This window comes from Sinohyriopsis cumingii, chromosome 13 (assembly GCF_028554795.1).
Source record: "Sinohyriopsis cumingii isolate HCF-2022 chromosome 13, ASM2855479v2, whole genome shotgun sequence".
Lineage (NCBI taxonomy): Eukaryota > Metazoa > Mollusca > Bivalvia > Unionida > Unionidae > Sinohyriopsis > Sinohyriopsis cumingii.
In genome coordinates, this window is record NC_142973.1 from 54,689,842 (window position 1) to 54,704,459 (window position 14,618).

Here is a 14,618-nt window from a genome sequence, read left to right on the forward strand (position 1 = left end):
AGCTACTGGCAGGCTTTCCCACGTACCCACGCTAGTCGAGCTTTGGACTCGAACCCATGCAGACAGAGGTGAGATGGCAGTGATCCAGAACGGTGAGCGCTTTAGACCACTCGGGGACCTGACTAATAAATGTGTATGTATGGTAGATTCAGAATTTAGTAGACAGTTCAATCATTTAAGATGGGCAACTTCTTCCATGACGTCAGACAAATAAGTGAATCTTAACACCGCACACTTTGTTGTAAATAATTAGATTAAACCAGGTCAGGAGCCATATCTGGCCTGCAAGCTGTACATTGCACATGCTTGATTTAACCTGTACATGTGTACTAGGAAATGGAATTGAATGAGTTTCCTCCCCTTCAACAGTTTGAACTTATTTAATTCATCTGCTGGTAAATCATAACAATTTAGTGATGGATGCAAATTAAGATATTAGCAACCTGTAGATTTTCTTATCACTTTAAAAAATTTCAAAAACTATTAGAATTTGATCTGTTCCAAAATTATATTTTATTCTTAGAGTTTTCAGATTTGCATGTGGTGTAAGAGTCACTTTAATAACCATAAAATTAATTTCTGAGAAAAATTTGTGTGCATTTAAGCCATTCATTTTATTTGTTATTTATGATTAAGATTTCTCAAGGTATACATTAATTTACACTTAACTAAGATATATGTGCAAGTTGATTGGAAGGGGAAGTAGCTTTTTCTCAATAGTCCACTAGTGCCCATTGAAGTATATCTGCATTGCATGTAAACTGAGACATTGTTTCAAAACTATTTAAAAATAGATGAGGTAAAGATAATTATATCCAATCAGCTTTGGTAATTTAATTATTATTTCTGCCAATTTTGCTCATGATATCCAACTGTAGTGGCAGCATAATTACCATTTCTGGCAATTTCACTTGAGATATCCAACTGTACTGGCAATATAATTACTATTTCAGGCAATTTTGCTCAAGATATCCAACTGTAATGGCTATAGAATCTCCATTTCAGGCAATTTTGCTCAAGATATCCAACTATTGTGGCAATATAATTACCATTTCAGGCAATTTCAGTCGAGATATCCAACTGTACTGGCAATATAATTACCATTTCTGGCAATTTTGCTTGAGATAACCAACTGTACGGGCAATATAACTACCATATCAAGCAATTTAGCTCAGGATGAAGCAAATAAATATAATCATTAACTGGTTCCTGAAGCTCTTCATGTAACTGCAAACTAATTCAGATGAGTGCTAAAAAATGCAACTCATGATGAAATATTTAGTACAAATGGACATGTAACAATGTATTTGACATTAATTCCAATCATACAACTTTACAATCCATTTTATTCTTGATAAAATCATGAACTAATTTGTTATTTTCATACTTTTGCCAGTGATAAGATTTCATTAATCAGTCTTGGTTACCTGTGTGCAAACCTTTGTCCAAATGTATATACTAGGGTGTCATGCATGTGTGTTCCAGCTTATTAAATTACAGTAATAATTCATGGTTTTCTGTGTGCAAAATAATTGCCCAGATGTGTACATATATGAAATAAATTGAATATACCAACTAATTTCAACAAATGTTTCACCTAGGCAGCATGCATAAATCCAATGCTTGAGCATAGATGACTTCTCCAATGTGCATTAATGAAACAGGACTAATTTCTTAAACAAACATCACAATTTCAAATCTCCTGGGCTTCAACAATTATTGTTCAATTTTAATTAAACTGAATGATCAATCACTAAGATATTATGCCAAGACAAAGAAATAGCTATAGTCATTAGTGAGTAGAGCATATTCCATGTTTCCCAAAAAAGATCAGCCTGGTTGGGCTAGCTTTATTTTTAACAGCACAGCAACACAAATAGGCTACTAATAAGGCAGTCAGAGTAAAGTACCTTGACCAAGTACACACCATTGTAGCCTAACGGGGCTCATCACTACTGGAACTGAGACCCACACCTGTATAGTGTGCTGACTACTAATCCATAATATAATTGAGACTCACAGCTGTATAGTGTGCTGGTACCTGAACCTTGAGGTTCTTTATCATTTTAGACTTTTGACAATTAACCAAGATATTTACCCACTGTATAAGCCATACCAGTAATATGATTTTAGTGTAAACTTAGAGAATGCACTAGTCCATATTTATTGGGGGGGGGGGGAGCTGCAAATCATATTTAAGTCAAATTGAACCTGTGATGTAACCTAATAACAAAGAATACAGACTTCAAAACTTGAAGCCTGGTTTGTATGTCCACTCTTTTTACCCTACCCCACCCCAAATATTCCTTTTATTGCAAGTATAAATCACCTTGCTTCGAAATGGTTTTGCAACAATTTTAAATATATTTACCATAGAGTACAGGCATGCTCTTCTGATTCTAGTCCATTATAAATTATACTCCAAATCTGGTCCTCAAAATTACACACCTGGCACAGTTATTTAACTGAGGATAATTTAATCTCATTAAACATTACAATTATTAAAAGAAAGTATGTTCCATCTATGCACAATTTTTTAATTTGAAAAAAAAAAGTTATTGATGGTAAGTGCTGTGTTAAAGAAATGCTATTTTTAGAGGACTGCCTACTATACATTGTAAGGTGCTTGTTTGTGGTGCAGATGCTCATGCATTTAAGTCAGTTTGTGTGTTTTGGATTTTTAATGTAGCTTTAAAAAATGTTCAGTCATAACGCTATGATGTCTTCAGTGAGGGAGTTTATAGTGATGTCTAGCACTTGGACATCATGCTGCAGACATTTGGCATCATGTCCCACCCAGTCACATTATCCTGACACCAGACCAACCAGTCCTAACACTAACCTCTTAATGCTGAGCACCAAGCAAGACAGCTGTTAGTACCAATTTTTTAAAGTCTTTGATATGACTCAACTGGGGATCGAACCCATGACCTCTTGCATCCGAAGTAGGCACTCTAACCACTTAGGCCACCAGAGCAGTCTGCTATTTAAGTCAGCACATTTATACTGTATACTAAGTACAAGAGACTAACCGCAATAACCAGTAAAATTAAAATAAAGTGTACAAGACTACCTTATTTCCTGTATATATTGGGACACCATGACTTAATTTGTAAAGTAATAGGTCATTGTTTGTTTTCAATAGAAGCAATACACAATATGGATGTGTACATTATTTTATAGGAGATTATTGAGAGTGGATATGTTTAGTCTCATTTGCAAACAAATTGCTTAGGAAAAACAAAAAATAAAAATAAGAACAGAAAAAGGTTAGATTCTTTCAGTGTACTGTCAAAATAAGCATTCTATTTACCGACTTTAATGTGTGGGGGAGGGAGGTGGCAATTTCAACAAAAGTTGTATCGTGACCATACAGGACATGTGATCTAGGTAACATGTGATCTAGGTAACAAAAGAATAAGCAATAATTAAAATATATAAATAAAATAAGCAATAATTAAAATATATAAATAACTCTATTTTTTACCAGATAAATGATGAATACAAACAAAAAATGAGATAATATTGTAAAATCAAATTATGTCTGATATTTTTTCGTAATCTTACAATTTCGATTTTTAGCAGATTTTGAAATAAATAATTTTTAATATCAATGATTCATATGTTTACACATTTTGGGGAATTATTAATATTGTATTTGCAAGAACATCAACTACAATAATGATAACTGATAATGTTTACATTACATGTAGTTTTAAAATGTTGATCAAATTGCTGGCATGCTAAATGTTATATAAATGGTAACAATGTCCCCAAAACAGTGATTTAGTCTAAAATGTCAATTATCACATTGTAATTACAATGAATCATTTCTAAAAAATGATTCCTCTCAAATCGTATCTGAACACAACTGAATTTAGAGTAGAAATTAAATGATTCTGTTTACTTCAGACTTATATAAAAACCTAAGACACAATAACTTGACCAGGATGTGTGTCATTTTCCCCATCAAATTTGTAAACAAGTTCTCCTCTAGACAGTGGTAATATTTTTTCTTCCAGCACTTGAACGATCTTCAACGGGGCCCCGAGTGGTCTAAAGCGCTCTCCGTTACGGATCACTGCCATCTCACCTCATTCTGCGTGGATTCGAGTGTAGGATTCGGCCAATGTGTTTGTGTGAGAAAGCTTGCCGGTAGCTTCTGCTGGGTCGATGGTTCTTCCCGGGGTTTTCCCGGGTTCTTCCTCCACCATTAATACTGGCCGCCATGTATAGCCTATCGTGTGCTGAAAAATGGCGTTAAACCCCACAACAAAACAACCATCTTCAACACGCCCGCCAACACATTCACTATGAGCCAGACACAGTATAAATCGGGAACCAGGATGACTACTTAGCTGGGGTCGTCTCGGCTCATAGACAACCACGATCACTTTCTGAGGAATTTAAAAGATGATCCTCCCATCCAGTCCTTTCTGACGAGCATCTACAGTCGCCCTACTTCATTTACGGCCCAGTACTAGCACCAAGCTTTTTTACTTTTATATTCTCTCTCGTGAGCAGCAAAAATACGAGCAGATATTTTTAATTTGATGTCACGCCGTCGTCGGCTACGTGGCCTACAAATATATATATATATTACAGTGGAACGGGCGAGTGTGAACATGTCTTGAGCCAGCAAATTGGAGCGGCTAGTTTGCATACCAATAGCCAACGTTAACTTCAGTAACAGTTGTGAAAAACTTATGGATACTAAGCTCGCGGGAATATTCTGCACCCCGCGAAGATATCCGCGGTTTGGTGTTCAAGCCCCTAGAGGTCATTTAGTAGATTTCTTGTTTCTACTCCACCATAAGGTTTTGCCGTGTCAAGTTTGCGCTGAACGTGGTTCAAGTTGTTAGTTGTTACAAGGAGGCCTAGCGCTTGATCACAGCAGAGGGTTGCAAAGTCTCCAACGCCTTGGCACGTAATCAGGGATCAATAAATGGCAAAGACTGTATCAGATTGCCTCTGACTGGGTGTTTGTAGGTTACGCGTAAGAGCATTGGCTCAGCACTGCGTGTAAGTTGTGGCGAGGCCGGAGTCCACTACGTGCATCGGGCATTGTGGAGATGTTCAACCATACTCTGACCGAGCTGCTGTTTCGACACCAGTACGCTGAGATGATGTCGCCACCACCTATAAGGTGAAAGGACCACTGTGAAACCCAGGTGACATTGCTGCCAAGAGTCTCATAGAATGGCAACAAGAAATGTCAAGCTTCTCGTGAAATTTACCAACGACGTTTATGGTGACCTGTACAAATAAAAGTTCCATATGCTTCTACATCATACGTGTGACGTTGCTTACAAGCTCCTCGACCTTCTAGAATAAGTTGATCAAGTTTGAGTGCATTTTTGAAATTAAAGGCCTAAGCTAGTTGATGTGGTCCACGGCAATTTATCGCTGTTTCAGAGCTTCGGTTCGGACCAGACGATGCTTTCGACGTGACTATATGCTCTCATGACCCGCGGAGCTCACGAACATATTGTTTATGCGTTATTCCCCATCGTGAGAAGGTCGCTGATAATGGCGACCATCTGATGATGAAACTCTTTCCATTTGTTGAGAGCCTGCAGGTACAGGCTGTGTAGCAGACGGTGCTTTAAACATTTGAAACTCCTTTGAGGCTCCAGATCTCCTTTTCGTTTGCCATCTTTATTCTTTCCATTTCCGGGTGGAGGCACACAAACTCCGCGATTCAGCTGTCATTGCACTCCTTAAACTTGCCGACGACCTATCTATTGGCTGTTCTATACATCTGGTGCTTCTTTGAGTAGTCGCTGGTGTATGTATAGGTTGGATTGCTAGTTCATGTCCCGGTTTAGATCATCAGTCTCGATGCTAATCAGCAGGCTGGCTGTCATTGTACACAAGGTTAGCTTTGATGTCGTACCGCGCTTTTGGGAAGCTGTACGGAGGTCGATGATTTACCTCCTGTGTACATCGGGCATTTGGACCAGATGTTGGCCTTTAAGCTATGGACTGTCACGAGGTTGATGCTAAAGATTTTCTGAGACTTGAATACTGGATCGGAAATTAGACGACGCAGCTTTTTGCTCGCCTTCTATCCTCGCCATGTTTCCCTGAATCCACTTTGGAAGTTCTCAAATGATCTCCCGAAGACGGAGTTGTTCATCAGCTTCAAGAAGTCCGTATTCAACTCATTTCATTTCGTGTAGAACTGGATATACTGCGTTATCCATGGGATTTGGTCTAACTCCAGTGCCCGGTGGACCTTAGTGACGCGCATTACAAGGCTAATGTAGAGCTGCGGCATTCGCTAAGGGACGACATAAGGCTTCATTCACAGGCGGGGAACTAGCTTCGTCAGGCATTGAATTTACCATCCCGTTAATTCACTGCACCATTCTCATAGTCATTCAGCTGGCTCTTTTGGAAAACAAATGGGTCTACTTCGAGAATGTAGTATTCTGGTTAGCCCCCTCCCTTCTTGATCGCTTCGAGTGCCGGTGGGTCGACCTACTTACAACTGCCAGTTTTCAGGTTCTGCAGCATTATCCTTTCCATAAATATTGTTGGCGCCAAGCTAATTGATCCAGGTAGCCCATTGGTTGCGTCATAGCCCGGACACATCGGTTTATATTTCGCGTGGTGCCAACTTACCATCGAAATTCTGTCACTGATGTCCTTGTCTTTGTTAGGAACTTGTCTTGGCTCCTTTTGGAAACGTTCTAGTAATAGACCTAGTCGACACCGTAGTATGTTTAGGCGATATTTTACGGACGGCATCAAACACGTCTGGCAGCACAGGTACGCCAATTGTGTAAGTCTCCCAGGGATTGGCTTCTGAATGCCTTCCACACATTTAGCACCTGCTCAGTACATTTTTCAGAATTGTCGACACGGCTAATCTGGCTGTACACTTCAACGACAGCTGCACTTCTAATGTCATGCTTAGGTTTGTACTGTGTTGTGCTTTGAAACACCCTTTGTTCCCTTTGGCCAACTTTTCGGTCATCTTATCGAGGCTCTCATAAACTAAAGTCTTTGTCCTCAGTGAGGACCACGTTTTTTCGTGTTATTTGGGATGACTCTGATCTTTGCCGTCGATGCCGTTCTGACAGCGTGCATGATGATGTGTCAGTCGTAGACCCATAGGTTATTATTATAACTGGCATCTTATTTATTCTGGTTAGATACGCAGCTTGAGTTTATCGGCAGCGCCACTGTACTAGCCTGTATTATAGCAGTGATCTCTGGTCTATGGACCCTCACCTATCTCCCATAAACCTGACAGTCCTTCGTTTTCAGGACGTTCATACAGTTTCCCCTGACCATTAATATCTCTGCTGGGTTCTAGAAGACCTCCAATATCTCCTCTATCTCACATCACTAGATGAAGGTTGCGACAGCCTCCTCGCCATCGGCTCTATACAGACTTGCGTTGTACAATTATGAAGTAGAAACTAAGTAGGATCTGATCAGCGATTTCTGCGTGTTGCTTTTATTCGTATTACTAGGAGTGCCTTCCACTGGCACGTTTGATGCCTCGAATTCTGCATAGGTAATGTACGGAAGACGAATCTAGCGGTTGTTGTTCTGAAAAGGCTAGGATGATTTTGGCTGGCTACGGTAAGGTTACGCGCGGTGGTTTCTGACCTATGACGCGTCAGATTTTAATGTAGACTTCCAGTAGTCTGTCTGGATGAATACACGTAGGCACCGACGACAAACGTACATTTTATTCTTATATTCACTTTGTTTTGTTTACCTTAAGGCTTAGGTCTTTTCCAAACATAGTGGCTCTTTTCGCGGTTGGCTAGAAGCAAGACATTGATAGAATGCTGACTGTTATACTACCGGGCTTACTCGCTGATGCTCAGCAGAAAGAGGCAATCGTTTGCATCTGAAGACACCGACTTTGATTGTTGGGCTGCGCCGATCGAACTTGACGATACCGTCAACCTTCACAGGAAAGTCAATGTCAGCAAAATCGAGTTTTCCACAGGTACTGACGCTACTTTCCTGTCCACAGTGGCGACGATGATGGCCCAGTACCTCTGGCACCCGGGATAACTGCCCCGTCTGCTCAAAGACATACCCCATGCTACTGCCTGGCCGATCCACGTGGTCATCGACTGCTGGGTAAAGAGCCCATTGTCTAGTTCAGGCAACGGTTGTCCATGATCTTCATATTAGTGACTGACCGTGGTGGTATTCACCTTAACGTTGGAATGTATCTCCGGCCCCGAAACAGGTGACACTGCGAAACACCAGTATCTAGCGTCTCTCACTGTAGGCGCCATCCAGACACTTCACGCATGTACCTTTTGATGCTCTCTTGGATTTTGTGATTGACTATGGCGTTCTTCCGCTCGATCACATGGCATGGCAGTAAAAATCCACGCAAGTTTTCACCGCATATCTCTTTTCCGAAGTTTCAGCCAGGCTCACCAGTATTTGCTAATGAACATCATTCTTAGGATGTGTACCATTTCACCAATATTTACTTACATCAATAATCCAGTTTGAGCTAGAGGGTTGCTGGTGGTCTTCAAGTTACTGGTATGTTAGGCTGCTAAACGAGAGGTCCCCACCCTCAGGTTGTGGGGGGGGGGGGAGGGGACAAAGTTATTCATTTAAATATATTGTTTGATAAAATATGTGCTTATGTAAATTGCTTCGTATAGTATATGTTTATATTAGGTGCATGATGGAGATTGGTATATATTAAGTGGTTTAGGGAGTATGTATATGTGTTAAGTGCCTTGACAGAGTATGTATACATGTTAAGTGCCTGACAGAGTATGCTTCTATGTTAAGTGCCTGACAGAGTATGTGTATAAGATAAGTGTTTCGTCTAGCATGTGTACATGTTAAGTCTTTCGCGAATTATATGTATGTATTAAGTGTATACTAGAGTATGTATATATGTTAAGTGTTTGACAGAGTACGTGTATCTTATTAAGTTCATGCTAAAGTATGTGTACATGTTAAGTGTTTGATAAGGAGTGTGTATGTGTTAAGTACTTGATAGACTACGTGTATATGTTAAGTGTTTGATTAAGTATTTGCACATGTTAAGTGTTTGATTAAGTACTAGCATATGTTAAATTAGCATATGTTAAATGTTTGATTAAGTACTTGTATATATTATGTGTTTGATTAAGTATGTGTATATGTTAGTTGATTAATTATGGGTATGTGTTAAGTACTTGATAGACTACGTGTATATGTTATGTGTTTGATTAAGTATTTGTACATGTCAAGTGTTTGATTAAGTAAGTGGATATGTTAAGTGTTTGATTAAGTACGTATGTATGTTAGTTGATAAAATATGAGTACGTGTTAAGTATTTAATAAAGTATGTGTATATTTTTAGTGTTTGATTAAGTACGTGTGTATGTTGATAAAATATGTGCACGTGTTAAGTGCTTGATAAAGTATGTGTATATTTTTAGTGTTTGATTAAGTACGTGTACATGTTAAGTGTTTGATTAAGTACGTGTATATGTCAAGTACCTGATTGAGTACATGTATATGTTAAGTACCTGATAGACTTGTTGGCTATTTCTTTTCTCATTCTTTGTTTTCCCTCTCTTTGTCTCTGTCCGTCGGTCTCTCCCTCAATAGATGTTGTTATGTTTGTGTCATTACAAAAATATGTGATTTTTCATAAGAAAAATGAAATGAAGCACAAGGCAATTACTCTATAACTTTTTCACGGCATCTGGCAACCTACTACTAAAACTACTATTACAATTAATACTAGTATAATATCTACTTTTACTGCTGCTAAAACTTCGATTACTACTACCGCTTCTACCTCTATCAGTAATATTATTACTGAGTGCTACCTCTGTCAGTACTATTATTACTGAGTGCTACCTCTATCAGTAATATTATTACTGAGTGCTATCTCTATCGGTACTATTATTACTGAGTGCTATCTCTGTCAGTACTAGGGGCCCCGAGTGGCCGAGTGGTCTAAAGCGCTCTCCGTTACGGATCACTGCCATCTCACCTCTGTCTACGTGGGTTCGAGTCTCGGATTCGACCAATGTGGGTATGTGAGAAAGCTTGCCAGTAGCTTCTCGTGGGTCGGTGGTTCTTCCCGGGGTTTTCCCGGGTTCTTCCTCCACAATTAATACTGGCCGCCATACATAGCCTATCGTGTGCTGAAAAATGGCGTTAAACCCCACAACAACAACAACAACAACTGTCAGTACTATTATTACTGAGTGCTACCTCTGTCAGTAGTATTATTACTGCGTGATACTTCTATCAGTATTATTATTACTGCCACTACTACTGATACTACAATTACTACTACTACTACTATTACAATGACTGCAACTTCAGTTACTACTATTAGTTCTTCTATAATTACTCCGACTACTACGATACTTCTAATGGCAATAATGCTGCCACAACTCTGTCTATCGTCACCTTAAAAAATAATAATGTGTGCTAACATAATCGTTATCATAATAAAAAAATGTGCATGAAAGTGATCAATTTGTATCGATATTTATGTTTATATTTTCTGAAAAGAAAGCTTGGGTTATGCTATGTTCGTGTTTCTTCCAAAAATAGGCTTCTTTTTTCATATCCTAAGAAAGCCTGAAATGACCCACGACGCCATTAATCTAGGACTTCTTCTCACGGCATCAGACAAGCTTTTTTCCAAAAAGAAAGCTTGGGTTCTCCAAAGTTATAATTTTAAAATGAGTACTTCACGTTAGAGTTATTTTGGGACTGAAAATAAGTACCTGTTCGCAGGTGATTCGTATAGTTGTATTAGATATGTCACACTTTATTTTTTGAATATGTATATAATTATAGGAATATTTAATATCAATTACCTGTACCTGACCTTAATATATACACAGGGAGATCGTATGTATATGTAAGTCTAAAAATAAAATAGGAATTTCGTATCTTACAGTACTTACGATTGCACAGCTAATGGTGGAAAAGCGCTAAATTTCATTCGGAGGAAGAGGAAACTAATGAATGTATAAATAAATGAATGATTGGATGACGGAGTGGGTGAATTAGTAAATTAAATCTGTTCGAAGGTTCAAGTGCTTTGTAATATCATTTTTGTTTCAGTCTGTTTCATCTCAAACTATACAATTTGAACGTGCATTTAAAAGTAAGGTGGATTATGATGCTACAGAAAGCTGGGCAGTTCTGAAGCTACTGCTCATAGGATACGGCATCTGTAATATAGATTTAAGGAGACTATGCATTTTTAGCTCTACTGTCTCTGGACCGGAAGTGCATTTGGGGTGGTTTATAATGCATTATATGTTTGTCCGTTACCACACTCACACTAAACAACTTGGAGGATTGACATGTAACTTAACACATATTCATCCCACGGTTTAGTTGGTCTTGAATGAAAATGGTACTGCTCGGACAACTAATATGGTAGCCACAACAGCCATCTTGAAAATCTTATCTTTACTCCTCTTGAATGGACGATCTTATCAACGTGTGGTTTTACTAAACGACTTCTCATAATGTGAACTAAATCAAATCAAATTAACCTGAAAAAATATCCGTTACACGACTTCTCTATTTATTGCGCAATTTTGAACTATAGGTACTTTCAACACCTTTGGATTCACTTAATATAATTAGAAAACAAAAAAAGAAACACACATACACACACACACACATATACATACATACATACGTCCGTTTCTCAAAATAAATGCCATTGCATGTCACTACCGAAACGACCATTCATATTCAAAACACACACACACACACACACACACACACACATACATACATACATACATACATACATACATACATACATACATACATACATACGTCCGTTTCTCAAAATAAATGCCATTGCATTTCACTACCGAAACGACCATTCATATTCATTTATACGACGAGTTCAGCTGCCAACAGCATAGACCCTGATCCCCCACAATGCATCGGCAAATCAGGACCTATGGCTTTTTTTCTTCTTTCCGCTGATAATTCCAAACAAACTGAATATATCACGATCTTCTGTTGCATAATGCGCCGGCAGATAGGGGGTCGGTGCAGTTTGCAGTGGGACTCGACTTGTACGCGAGTATGAAACTAAAATACCAACTGACAACTAGACAGGTGAATAAACGCACTTTGTTCAAGTGCTATTGAATCATAGTTGTCAAATCAACTGAAACAGCTTGTTGCCAAAACAGTCTAAGTGTGAAACATTTTTTAATTCTTTATAATGTTGCGTTTCTTTTGAGAGAAAATATATCAATCAGCCGACGTCAGTGTTATAAATAGTTCTATTATATTTCATCATGTAAAATGTACTTTTTTAATTTTTAAATCTTTGACTTTGATACAATATATATATATGTATATAATATATATATATATATATATATATATATATATATATATATATATATATATATATATATATATATATATATATATATATATATATGACGAAAATGTAAAGATTAGTCATTATACCATATTCACAAGTATGTGCTCTAGGAATTTCCATTTTCGTTCCTTTTTTTGCATTTGTTTTTTTTATCAATAAAATCGGGTAAAGTAGATCACTTTTGGGTAATAATTACTTACTGTAGAACCGTGTAATAAATATTTGCTGTCCAGGACTCGTATAAATTCTTTTCGGGCGTACGAACAATATCAAAAAAGTTAATCCCCAGCCCCTAACCCCTAACCCATCCCTCTCTGTTGCACATAATACCTCAATCTGTAAATCTCACCACCACCACCATATGCATGCAAGAGAAACTGTATTGTCACAAGTTTTGCCTCTCATACCAATTAAATCGTGTACCGTCTGTACTCGCTTATAAAACGATTCCAACTGCAAACTGCACAGACCCAGATGTGGGTCTGTGCAGTTTGTTAGGAGAAATCAGTAGAAAAAACAACTTAGACCCCGATCTGCATGAACATTATGCGACGGCAGATCAGATCTTAGTTGTTTGCAGTTTGACTCGCCTTATAAGCGAATATATACGGTATATTATGGTCTACAAATACACCTTAATCACCATTAATAACTTTAAAATAAATACAGAATAATAACAGTGTGCATGGTCCCTGAGACTATTACTGGGAAACTCGAGACAAGTCACCCTCGACTTATCACAAATTCGTAGATTACTCAACCTGCACTTATTCCTTACAAACATTAAATGATATCCTTTGTGTAGATGTGGTTTTGTAAAAAACATGGACCACTTTTCTATTCTTCTGGCTACTCCCGCAAACAACTTCCTGAGATGTCCCAAAGCTCAATTCCCTTTGTAATAAGTCTAAATCAGGGCAACCTACGGCACGCGTGCTCTCTTATTGGTTTCTCGCGCTCGTTCATTTTGTAATTAATCCGGAAAAAAAGTGGCACGCTATGCAAAATAAACTGCCGACCCCTGCTCTAGATACTCTAATATTTGGGGATGATTCGTCTTGAGATGTTCCAAACCCCAAGAATATATGTAATAACTCGAGAGACTCGAATATCTGGGAACGCTTCGTCTTGAGATGCTCAAAAACCCAAGAATATTTGTAATAACTCGAGAGACTAGAATATCAGAGGCGTAGCTGGGGGGGGGGGGGGGGGCAGGGGGGTACATATGTCCCCGGGCGCCAAGGTACAGGTGCGCCAAAATGAGGCTTACAACGTTACATTATAATAAGTAAACAAGGGTAATATTCAAAAATGTGATTACACGGGGAGGGGGCTGGGGCGCCAATTTTATAGTTCGTCCCCGGGCGCAAAATATCATAGCTACGCCTCTGTAGAATATCTGGGAACGCTTCGTCTTGAGATGCTCAAAAACCCAAGAATCTATGTAATAAGTCAAGATACTCTCATGTCTAAGGATGTTTCGTTTTGAGATGTTCCGAATCTCAAGACCCTCTATAATAACTGTGGACACTATACTATATGGCGATGCTTCGTCTTGAGATGTTCTAAACCCCAAATTGATATGTAATAACTCGAAATACTCTCATATATGGGGATGCTTCGTTTCGAGCTGTTCCAAAAATCTCAAGGCCCTTAATAATAACTCTAGATACTACACTATATAGAGATGCTTTGTCATTATATGAAGGTAATATTCCTATTTCTTTCACACGCATTGTGTTAAAAATAAATCCAAGAGATTCATTTAGTCACGTTGTTCAGTTATATTTGTGTCCATGTCAGTAGCTGATGTCCAGGTACCATTATATTTGTACGAAATGGATGGTCATAGAGTCTGTGCTACTTTGTTCTACGAGATGGAATATTATATGAACTGTCCAATAAATTGTTTCTTTTTCTCTACTCTCTCATCCAGTCTTACACTATTTTTTATGTTTTTGTCATAGTTTTAAGGCCTAATGAACTGATGAACTTCGATGTCAGTGATATTCAACTTTGTAACTATTGTACTATGAAATAATTCACTCCAACACTGTTTTCAATTATTGGTATTGTTTAAAGCGACGAAATTTATTAGCCATTGCTTCCGTTCTAATCCTTTGTACTGATCGTAATGTTATTCGTACAAATTAAGAAGTAAACATGTTTAAATCAATAATTTCCTTAGAACGGTTAGTGTAATTAGAGATGATGGAAGGATTCGTGTTCTGATGCACGG